We start from the raw sequence: 12262 nt of genomic DNA, 5'->3' as shown, positions 1-12262 counted from the left end.
GGAGGGGGAGTATATTTCGCAAAATATTTTGCAAGGAACTAAGGTGTTTTTGTTTTGTTTGAAATTCCATCGGCCCATGAAAGTGTCAAATAAATTTTGTTGGTGAAAAAACCCAACAATATGATTTTGTTGGGGGAAAAACCCACTTGCTCTTTTACTCTTCCCCCATCCCAGCTGGAAAAGAGGGGATTGGGGCGAGGGGGGGGGTAAAAGATCAAGTGAGAATTTCCACCAACAAAGACAAAAAGTTGTGTTTCAAGACTTAAAAAAACAGTGTTTTGACCAAAATTAATTTTTTCTGCAAATATTTATATTTTGGTCAGGAAAAAGAAGCCACTTTTCATTTAAACACCCACACCCACACAGCCCTAACTTTACTGAAAATGTTTCAACCAGCTCCCAAGGGAACATACCTACAACCCTCCCACCTAGGAGACCGTGGAAATGGTCATTTGTGCTTCCTGCTCCGAATGCCGCAGGACAAAGTGTTGGAGGCCACGTAGGTACCCAGATTAGAGGTGCGTTGCCATCGTCCCAACCTCCAGCTCAGCAGCGCTGGGCAGAGTACAGCACGGCCAGAGACTCCTTGCTGGTCCTCCCAGTTTATAGCATCTGCCTGTAGCTGTCTCCCCCACATCCTTTTACTCTCCGCTCTGTTGCAGATTCAGCCCCAACTTCATCACTTCTTTTACGACGGCCACGTTAGCTTCTCCAGAGCAGGTTAACACTATCCTTCACCTTGGCTTGTCCTCCCGTCTCTCCAGGAGAAACGGCCCATCCACCATCCCACGCCTCACTGCCCAGCTGTCAGAAAGCTGGACTCCGGCTTCCAGTTCAGCAGGATGTACTGAGCCAGACTGTCCCCCGCTGTGAGCCTTTTCTCATCATAAACACCCACGCAAAGCGAGCGGCAAATGCTACTCATCATCCACATGGCCACTTGGCCTGGGCAATGGAGAACCAGGCCCAATGCACGCAGCCCTTCAGGAGGGCTGGGTACGGAAAGGGTCCAATTCTGCAAACACTGGACTGCCTTGAGACACCCAAGCGAAGCCTCCAAGAGGAGTGAGGGGTACAAACCCTCGGGATCGGGCAACTGGTGGGAACCGCCCACGTAAAGCAGGAAGGCACAGTATTATAGCAGCTGCGTTAGGAGGAGACTCGGTAACTGGAAACAACCCTGTTCTCCAATCCAACACCAAGATGAAAGACTGAACCAGAAGCCCCTACTGTAGCTGACAGCCCGACAGGGCCGGGTAAGACACTGAAGAATCTAAGCTCTCCGTTTACTCCAGAGTGGCAAGGCATTTTTAAATTACTGGTTGATTCAAGTGTTTATTGAACAGTAATCAGAGCAGAGACTGGCCGTGCATGCCTTCCCTCCCCCCAGCATGGGGTCTGGGCTCCGCTCTTTTCCACTAGCCTAGTCAAAAGAGCAGGGAATTTAGCAGTGACAGCTCTGACAAGCTCAGGATCCTGACGGGATGTTCTTTTCCCCATTACACAGGCCAATCTGCTTCCCAGGAGGAAGCCCTCACCAGCCAGACGGCCGCTCGCCCCACGTCCGTCCCCAGCACTGTCCTCCTTTGCAGAGCTAACAGTGGGAGCCATTTTAATTTTCATGGCCATATAGGAAAAACTAAACCACCGTCCTGTGTCGCTGCCCATTGCTCCGGGATGGCGATTACATCAGCGCAGCCATTTTCGTCGGCTCTGCAGACCCAGCCCGGCAGAGCCCGTGCTTTGTTTCAAGTCCCAGGGCTCTATGAGCAGCCAACGGGAGTACTCACGTGCTTAAAAGTGCTTTGCTGGATCAGGGGTCAAAAGCCTCTGGCCTGAGATTGCGAGAGGTGCTGAGTTCTTGCTCCTCCTGCTGGGGTCTGATGCTGGCATTCAGGGCCTCGAAAGAATCAAGGGGGAGCTGTAACACGCTGACCCTCCTCCCCCGTAGCAATCCATTCCCACCTGGCAGTAGCTGCCGACAGAACATTGGGGCCTGCCACTTTCTCCCATTCCTTTGTACACCAGCGGCCGTTAAAAAGCTCCTCATTAGCTCTGCGTGCGGATATTGAATGCAGCTGTCACTGTTCCCCTCCTGCAACAACAAGTCGCCCGAATATTCCCCTCTGGATTCCTTTTCCCACAAAGCACTTCTAAAACCGCCGCGGCCCACCGAGAAATGGATGATCTTGTTTTCATTTGCGAGGCATGCACAGAAAGTGGCCTTGCTTAGATGCCCCCATGGGATCCGTTCCCATCTCGGCTCCGCTTATTAATGGCTTGTAACTTTCTCACATCTATTTAGAGACGCCAGTTCGCTTCCCAGCCTGCCTGAAACACACACAGTGGCCATTCCCCCCCAGACACGCTGCCCTTCGTTTTTACAATAGTACGTTTGTGCATTCTGTTAAAAGCTCACCAGAGCGGTGCAAGTTCTGGGTGCAGCACAGGAAAGGGAGAACCGGCTGGCGTGGGAGACTGATAAAAAAGCACACAGAGCCTCCGCCCTCAGTCACTGATTTTAAATCAGCCCAGCTGATTAGTGGTCCAAGCCAGCCGACTGCTGTATGGCAGCCTATGCAACGCAAATCCAGTGCTGAGTCTCAGAATGGCTCACGCCCATTTATGTCTTATTTCCCTTGCTCTATACAGACCACCAAAAGGTGGGCCTGGGGCTGGAGTTAGAGACCCTCCAAAGTCTAGATTTGGAAACACATCACTGCAAGATTAAGGTGATCCAGAGACCCACAGTTCTGAACTTTGCTACTGAGCCAAAGCCAACAGCGTACATGGCGATCAATCAGTACGTAAGTCAGCGCCCTCTGCAGGGCTACTTCATAAGAGCGGCCATCCAGAGTCAGACCAAAGGTCCACCCAGCCCAGCATCCTGTCTTCCGACAGTGGCCAATGCCAGGTGCCCCAGAGGGAATGAACAGAACAGAGAATCATCAAGTGATCCCTCCCCTGTCGCTCACTCCCAGCTTCTGGCAAACAGAGGCTAGGGACACCATCCCTGCCCATCCTGGCTAATAGCCATTGATGGACCTGTCCTCCAGGAATTTATCTAGTTCTTTTTTGAACCCTGTTATAGTCTTGGCCTTCACGACATCCTCTGGCAAGGAGTTCCACAGACTGACTGTGCGTTGTGTGAAGACGTACTTCCTTGTGTTTGTTTTAAACCTGCTGCCTGTTAATGTCATTGGGTGACCCCTGGTTCTTGTGTTATGGGAAAGAGTAAATAACACTTCCTTATTGACTTTCTCCACGCCTGTCATGATTTCACAGACCTCGATCATATCGCCCCTTAGTCGTCTCTTTTCCAAGCTGAACAGTCTGTCTTCTTAATCTCTCCTGTGGAAGCTGCTCCATCCCCCTGATCATTTTGGTTGCTCTTCTCTGTACCTTTTCCAAATCCAATATGTCATTTTTGAGATGGGGCGACCAGATCTGCAGGCAGTTGGCACACCCTGGCTCATCACCAGAGACTGGATATTGGGCGTACATTTTTAATGGTGAGAATAATTCATCCTTGGAACAATTTACCAAGGGTCATGGTGGATTCTCCATCGCTGACCATTTTTAAAACCACGATGGGATCTTTCTCTGAAAGCTCTGCTCTCGGAATTATTGGGGGGCAGTACTCTGATCTGTGCTGTACAGGCAGGCAGACAACATGATCACAATGGCCCCTGCTGGCCTTGAAATCTATGTTGCTAGGATATTCCTGGGTTTGGATCTTCGCTAACAGTTTCCTTCTCTTGAGTTTTCCTGGAGGGGCTAAAGCTGGGATGGATCCAAATGGAGGCCTTCCCAGAACAATGCTGCAAGGAACCCTAGGGGGATGCACAGAGTTTCTGCACATGCACTGGAAGTTTTCATTGTACTGATGTCTCTTCGCTGCTTTGAACGATGGACAAACCAAGTCCAGAGCAGGACCGTTCTCTGGCCTGCATATAGCGAGCCAGCGAGGGGCTCGGCAGTCCCTGACGGGTGGGCAGGATGCGGGGAATTTCACTGGGGGGACCAACTGGACAGGCACAGCCCCTATCTGAGCAGTCGCTGTGCCAGCGAGGGAAGACACAACACCCAGTTCCGCACAGACCAAGGGCAAGCACCAGGGTGGCATTTGTCTGAGTACCGTTGGATGCACTGGCATATGCGGGCGCACGGTGTGCCACACGCCGCCGGGGGGCTGCGACACCAAAGTGCTTTCATGCAAGCCGGCTTCGGGCACCCAAGCAACAGATCCCTGGGACTCCTACACACAGCCCTGCGCACCGCTTTGACCATGCTGCATCAAGCAGAAGCGAGAACATGAAATCGTTTGTCCGAAGCCAGCGGATCGCTCCCCGCCCCAAAAAACGCATGCAAGTAAATTGTACATCTGGGCTGGTAAATGTTAGGGCTACTTGTCTTCCATGCACCAGATGAAAAACAGATCAATAAAAATCATGCCACTTGCCTGGCTACAGACAGGCGTGCACAGTTTGTCTTCCAAAAATAAATAAGCCCTGAACTTTGTTTCCTTGCCATCTCCTCCCCTAGAAAGCTGGCAGACCGCCGGCCAAACCCGGCCTCAGGAAAGATTGCTGGGCCTTTCTTTATCACAAAGCAAACTCTGCTCAAACAGCAGTTTAAAACGTAACCAGATAGGGCAAAGCAAATGCTAATGGCAGACCCGGATTCTTGGGTGTGCGCGTCTTCCCAATGTAGGGGTTATGAAGTCAGCTTTTTGGTGTTTTTGCAGAGCAGAAATTACACCTCCTTCCCAGCGCTCCTTTGTCTGCGATCAATGGGTAGCTTTTTGTCTTGAAGGACAATCATCCAATTAGCTGTAAAAGCTGGTTAATTTTTTACCCAGTGGATATAGAAGGAGGAACTGCTGGGGTTTAAATTTTATTTTTATTTATTTTTTGCAAGCAGGGGATGTTAACTCATCCTTGGCCATGTTCGACTGGCAAACCCGAGTGCTCAGAGACCTTCCCTTGGCATGGGGAAGGCGGAGAGAAACCAGACCCTGTTCCTCAGCAAAGGATCAGAGAGTCACACAGCAGAGTGAGTTCAAGCTGGGGCAATACAAACGTCGCAGTGCAGTGACAAGGAAGTGCCCACACGGATCGGGCGGACAGGCTGGCTGGCATTTCACGCCCACAGGAAGCTGGGTTGGTTCTGCAGGTTCTCCAGGTGCATGGCTTTCCCCGGGGGAAATCAGCGATGGGGAGGGAAGGCAAGATTCTGTCCCAGCCTCAGAGCTCATTTGTTTTTGGAAGTTTGATACCCAGGCAGGCCCCAAGCACTTCCTCCCTGAGCCAGTACATGACTGCCCCCACCTCCGTTCCTATCTTGACTGATCCCCCTTCATCCCAGAAAGGGATGATGGGAGAGAGAAACGAACAGAACTGCAAGATCTGACCGGACAGATGCATCTCAGCTCTGCGGGTCACACTCAGGCCTAAGCCAGCCTAGAGGTATATTCAGGCCGGTCTGCCACAGAACATGCCAGCCTACATTCTAACACCAGCATCCACGCATGCCGCAGCTCAGGAGGGGAAAAGCTACAGGATGAAAGAAACCAGTTATCCATTGCCACAACAATGCAAGCTATTGTGCACTGGGCAGCCGCAAGCAGATGGTCTAAGCCAGACAAGACAGTCCTTGCCACCCTGAACATCGATCCAATTCTGTTCAGCAAGAAGGTCCCGGTGGGGGGAACAGCCCTTTGGAGATTTTCCCCAGTGTAGGCCAACATAAGCAGCCCAACACAGCCCACCTGACGTAGGGGTAGGGATGGGAGGGAGAGCAGCCGACTGGCAGCTGGATCCAATTCACTTGGAGGGGCTGCGCAGGTTCCTGGAGAAGGTCAAAATTAGGGAGGCCCAAAGCCACCTTGGCACTCGCTGGCCTGCCCAGGTTCTCCAGAGCCACAGAGTTTAAGGCCAGAAAGATTCACCAGTACATCTAATCTGCCCTCCTGCATATCACAGACGAGAATTAAGACATAAGAATGGCCAGGGTTGGTCAGACCAATGGGCCATCTAGCCCAGTATCCTGTCTTCCAACAGCAGCCGGTACCAGATGCTTCAGAGGGAATGGACAGGGCAATTATCAAGTGTCCCATGCCCTGTTGTCCAGTCCCAGCTTCTAGCCATCAGAGATTTAGGGACACCCAGAGCATGGGGTTACATCACTGCCCATCCTGGCTAATAGCCATTGATGGACCTATCCTCCATGAACTTATCTAGTTCTTTTTTGAATCCCATTATAGTTTTGGCCTTCACAGCATCCCCTGGCAATGAGTCCCACAGGCTGACTGTACGTTGTGTGAAGAAATACTTCCTTCTGTTCATTTTAAACCTGCTGCCTATTCATTTCATTTGGTGACCCCTGGTTCTTGTGTTATGGGAAGGGGTAAATGACACATCCTTATTCACTTTCTCCACAGCGTTCACGATTAGACCAAAGTATAATAGCTCTCAGGAGACTAAGCCCCTGGTATTTAAACTACTCAACTAAAAAAAAAAATTCTACACAGTTTATTTACATTCCAGCATTCCCCTGCCAAGCTGGTAACCCAGAGAGTCTTGTTCTAACACGTGAGAACTGGAGAGCAAAACTAACCCGTCTCCAGAACCATCACGCTAACCACATGGAGCCCAGATGTCAACAGCCAGCACAAGATAAACGAGGGCATTGTAACTCTCATTCCAACACGCAGGGGTGTTAACAAAGTCCCGTACACAAGTGGCATGAACCTATTTGATTTTTTATCTTGACAGGACCCTTTTTAGGGGGAGTTTTGCAGCATTCCTGGAGAAACGGGGCAATGCTTTGTTGTGAAATGGGCTTTGCCAAAGCCACATCAAGTTCGCTGCCAACTGAGAGCGGGATCATCAAGTGGGAAAGTTCCACTTCAAAAGTCAATGTTGAACTGGACTATACCATGATGTGGCTGTATATGTGGTGACTTTCTTCCTGACCCTACTCCGCAAGTCTAGGTTGTGCCCTGAAGCATGACAATAGGTACCCCTTTAACTTTTACTCTAGCGGGTGTAATTGCATTGCTACGTTAATATAGCAATTTTCTACTTATTATGGCCGCTCCAGATAAAATAGTGCAGGGAAATAGGTTAGCGTCTAACAGACTTTTGAAAATCTCCCGGCCAGGGCCCGTGCAGAGGGATTACATTTCCATGTGCTGCCGTTACCCGGACCTTCACACAATAACCAATAGCTCAGTGTCTGAAAACACACTCAGCAGCAGCATGTGTTTTGGCTATTATTTTTTTAAGCTGATATTTTTAAGCTGGCTGCATAGGACTCCTGGCTAAAGCACAGCTTATGTCTCTTGCCAGCCTGTTTTTCCTGGGGCAAGCTCCTTCCTTAGTTTCTGATCCTAATTACATTTTTCTGCTTCTAATTTAAAAGCTTCCTTTTAAGAAAATGGAATGACTTACAATACTCAGGAGCTGAATCCTATCTGTCTTCTGATCCTGCACTTACACAGTGGGGCCTCTTGATGTCTTCACAGAGGGCTCTGAAACCTGTGTCAGACTTCTGGGAGTTGAGAAGGAAAAGGAGTGTTCCCAAGAACCCAGTTGTGGCATGCATGCGGTATCCACCAGCTGTTACTGAGTACTTTAACTGCAGTGTAGACATATCCTTACAGTAGAGACCCATGGCTGGCCCAAGGCTCGAGGGGCTCCAGCTGCGGGGCTGTTTAATTGTGGTGTAGACGTTGAGGCTGGGGCTGCAGCCTGAGGTCTGGGACCCTCCCACCTCGCAAGGTACTAGAGCCCGGGCTCCAGCCCGAGCCTGGAAGTCTACACTGCAATTAAACAGCCATGCAGCCCAAGCCTTGCAAGCCCACATCAGCTGGCACGGGCCTGCTGCGGGTTTTTAACTGCAGTGTAGACAGACCCAAAGAAGATACCACATAGCACTGCAAGAGGGTCTTACAAAAGTTGCAGTGATTCTAGCCTGCCCCGTCCGTTTGTCAAAACAGAAAGGTCCCGCTCAAAGGCAAGGGAGCCAGTGTTGAGCAAAGAAACAAATCCATAGTCAGTGCGGACCTGTTGGCTCCTTGTGGGCCCCCACTTTTCACTGCTGTCCCTTCAGTGCTCACTTGAGGTGTTTTCCCACATGTGAGGTATTTCCTTATCACAGCGTGAAAGAGCCCCTGGGGTAGCAGGCAGGAAGTGCACCTTTACCTTCTCCTTGGGGCCTGATTCTGATCTTGCTTACGCAAGCGTCTGTTCACTTCGGTGGAGCTGTTACTTGATTCTTACCCTGATGTAACCCTCGCTTAATTGTTCTGCTGGAAAACGAAGCATCTGTTACTTTTAAAACCTGTTCCCTGATCCCTATCATCCAAGCAGTTAATATTGATATTAATGAGTGATAGCAGCTCAGGTTTGCCATACAGTGCGATACAGGGCTGTGCACCCAGCCCCCAACCATGAGACGTGTCCGACTGTGTTCTCCTGCCACCATTGTTCACACCACCTTCTCCTTTCCAGCCTGGCTATACTTTTGGGGGGATCACAGGAATAGAAAAGACACAAGGCTAGAGTTGGCCATTGATCTGTTCCAGCCATGACAGTGTCTCTGTTCCTAGGGGGGAAAACAGTCCCCATGGGCCACGCAAAACATGAAGCTGAGTGGTGCGAATTCAGTTACAAGGGTGAATCAGGAAGATTAGCTGCAGCTTGAGGACACGGTTCATATTCATCTCAGTTCACTTCATTTAAAAATTAACAGTCATAGGTCTGCACTTTGGCCATTGCTGTGTCCGATTTTCATGAACGGATTTTACCCCATGAGACCACAGTTTCGTAACACTGAGCTCATCTAAATACTTCTCATAAAGTGATGAACTTTGCACACAAAGGGAATGGAGAGGGTGGCTCAGACATAGCACAAGCCCACATGGGCTGCATGCTATTCCGCCAGTCAAGACACTCCTGCGCCACTCCAGATCAGAGTAAGTTGTGTTGTTTTTAGTGTCCGTTCAAATCCGGGGGCATCAAACCGGAAAGTCAGTGCCCAATGCCCAGCTGTTACATTTAAAGCGCAGTACTCTGTTCAAGAAGCCACAGTCCCACCTGCCAACTGTCCAAAGCCTTATTACACTTAAAAGAATCGATTTTAATGGGCAAGGAAGCCTCATTTGAGTTCCTTCCGGCCTAATGATCACCAGACTGCATGGGGAAAAAGCCTGTGATCCCGTCGAGTGGGCCTGCCGGCAAAAAGCTGTTCTTGGACTGGTGTAGGAACATCTTAAATGAAACTGCTACCTAGCGCTCTGAAAGCTAGACTCCAGCTTGGAGTAGAAACAGCCCCTGTCACCACTGCATTGTAGTTATCACCTAGGCTGCCCCACCTCCCACTCCTAGTTTTTACCCTTGTGCTTGCTGTTGGCTATTAAATTGTGTGGCTTGAAAGAGTTCCAAGGCATTTACACAGATCAAAAGCTTTCCCAAACAAGCTTTTGTGCCAGCAATATACTCAGTGCTCCCAAGAGTTTTCGACTGAGCATGTCAAACAAAGCACTTGTGTCAAAAGCTGAAATCTCTTCCTGTCACGGAGGACAACAGAAATCCCCCACGCCACCGTTTTGGGGATATACATTTATTAAATCCAATAGGCTAAAATTCACTGTGAACAATCCTGCTCTCTCATTCATAAACTCTCAGATACTTAGGGATACATATTCTGCCTTCTACTGAAAATATTCTACCTTAACCTGCAAGCCGTCGTTAAGAAAAGCACAATCAAATCATAGTCAACAGATTTCTCTCCCCATATTATAGGCCACCATACCAGCAGGTAAAGGTATCAAGCCAGAGACAAAATACATCGTAAATGTCGCAGCTTTTTAAAGAGTCCAAATTGAAATCAAGCCCTATTCCTTTGTTCTTAGAGGTCAGAAATCAAACTAAAAATTGCTCCGTGATTGTAAAACAAAAGGGCAGGGGGCCCTCCATTTTTCTCATGTATTTTGTTACCCCTCACCCAGCAAACCTGCATTCAGTTTTGGGAATGGTTCCCACCACACCACAACTTTAGCTGGAACAACCAACTGGATAGGAATGTTTTTAACCGACCTTAGCTTTCTGTGTTACTCTAGGATTGTAAGCGCTTTAGGACAGGGAAGGCCATTTGCCATGCTTGTACCTTGGCTTGAACAGAGACCAGTCCGGTTGAGGATTCTAGGCACTATCACAAGAGTATTGCCTCAGGACAGGCAAGGATACCCCAGAAACCGCTAGACCCAGCTTTCTTATTCAGAACACTAAGAGCGATGGAATGGAAGAAGCTTTTAAGAGAACCCAGATTTGTCACCTGTTCCATTAGAAGCCCATCTGGGCTCCTTCCATCTCTCCATTCCCCCTGCCCCCACAGGTTCCCTATTGCCATCCTCCCATCCCCGTCTATTTTAGGGACTCTCTGCCTCATGCCAGGGGATCTGTGAGCCCCCTTCCCACCACTATTCTTATTCTCATACATGCCAAGGCCAGAAGAGACCAGTGTGATTATCTAGTCTGACTCCCTTTATGGCAAAGGCCAGAGAACTGCCCCCAAAATAATCCCTAGAGCAGATCTTTTAGAAAAACAAGCAGAGAAATGCCATCAAGCCGAGTGTAAAGCCTCGCAAGGCCAGCCAACTACGCAGCTTTATTCATAAGTATATATACAAGCTCGTACAGTCAGAGCGAATGCTCCCCATTGGAAAACAGCCTCCCACACCAGTGTTATTAGCATATGCGACATTGACTCAAACACAATCCGCCCATGCACAGCCTCCGCCCACAATGGGATCTCTTTGTATTGTTCTCTCCCACAGTCAGTGCAAAAAGACCTACCTGCAGACAGGTGCCCTATAAGGAGCTGTGAATTACATTCCAAAGGCTACCCAGCTTAGTTTCCCATTAACTCTAAATTGCCCCAAGACTTGCCCCAAGCAGCTTTTCCATCCCCCAGAACTCCCGAAAATGCTAACGGTCACAGATCACTTTAAAATGGCAGATCTGTAACGCAGTGATCAGCGGGCGGTAGGACATTCCTCTACGTTAGCAAGCCAGTGAGTTACTGCCTTCCCTTGGAGTTGCTGTTTAGGTTAGATTCACACTTGAGGACCTACATCTTATCGCTGGGACCAGAATTAATATTCTAGTTGCACCCAAATGCCTCAGACATTGGGCTAGGCACTGTGTAGATACAGAGTGGGAGACAGTCCTTGCTTGCAGTCCAGACGGCCAGAGGGAATACAATCTCATTTACAGATGGGAAATGGAGGTGTAGGATTAGGTGACCTATGGAAGTGAATCCCAATCTCCTAAATCCCACTCCAGTGCCTTAATCACCAGGCTACCCTTGGACCTGCAGTGATTCCTAGTAGATTTAGCGCTCCTCATTGGCCTTCCCCACACCCCTAGTTACTTGGAACCATGGGTAATTCTGTGTGTAGTATTGCTTAACTAGAGACGACCCTACTGCCAGAAACTGAGACACGGAGGGTCAGGCCGAGCGGTTGGAGCAGCGGCAGTCCGGCCCAGTGGTCAGTGTGGTAGCAGCCAGGCCAGGAACCAGAGGTCAGAGCTGGAGCCAGGAGTCAAGAGTGGGGTCGGAACAAGGCACATGTAGGGCTGGAGCAGGCAAAGGCATGCAGAGTCTGTCACCACTATCAGGCAGGGGACAGGTCCAAGCCAGGAAGTGACACTCGGCAGACTGAGCTGCTATGGCTCCTGCAAGGCTTATATACCTGCCCTGAGAGTCACCAGACCCACTCCTGGCTTGCGGGTTGGCTCCGGAGCCTAGCACAGAAATGACTCATCACCACACGTGGCTCTAGTTCAGGGATGCCAATCACCTCGCATCTACCTGTGATGTCACTGGGACCCATCTTGCACAGCTCACTTCGTTTTTCCAGTAAAAGCGGTTTTTTATTTGGAGGGCGGCACTGGATTATGGAACTGCAACACCCAAACCTGCCCACGTTCAGAGGCCAGGAGCCCTGATATCAAGTCAGCCAACATGCACCCGAGAATTAGCTTAAGGGCTTCTCAAAACCAGCTTGGAGGCTTATTTGAAACCAGAGCCAGCTCCCCTTTTTTAGCATTAATTTAAAAAAAAAAAAAAAGAGGATAGTCCAGAGGGAAACGTCAGGTCCCATCTTCTATTCTCTGTGTTACATAGCAGCTCAATCCATTCTTCAGGGACCTTCTATGAGCAGCATCTTCTAAGTTAAGTAAAACAGGCTAAA

The 12262-nt window shown here is 49.5% G+C and overlaps 1 protein-coding gene across 11 annotated transcripts in view; it reads right to left on the bottom strand.

Moving 5' to 3' along the window:
* Window positions 1–12262, bottom strand: part of SEMA4G (semaphorin 4G) — a 103415-nt gene that overhangs the window by 76857 nt on the left and 14296 nt on the right. The window contains exon 1 of one of the 11 annotated variants that reach the window (XM_074959453.1): window positions 2420–2438. The exons of 7 other annotated variants lie outside the window; for them this stretch is intronic. The gene's annotated coding sequence lies outside the window, so the exon portion shown is untranslated. 3 more of the 11 variants (XM_074959447.1, XM_074959448.1, XM_074959452.1) reach the window with 3 other exon arrangements.

This window comes from Natator depressus, chromosome 7 (genome assembly GCF_965152275.1).
Source record: "Natator depressus isolate rNatDep1 chromosome 7, rNatDep2.hap1, whole genome shotgun sequence".
NCBI classification, from domain to species: Eukaryota; Metazoa; Chordata; order Testudines; family Cheloniidae; genus Natator; species Natator depressus.
This window is presented reverse-complemented; position numbering and strand designations above follow the sequence as displayed.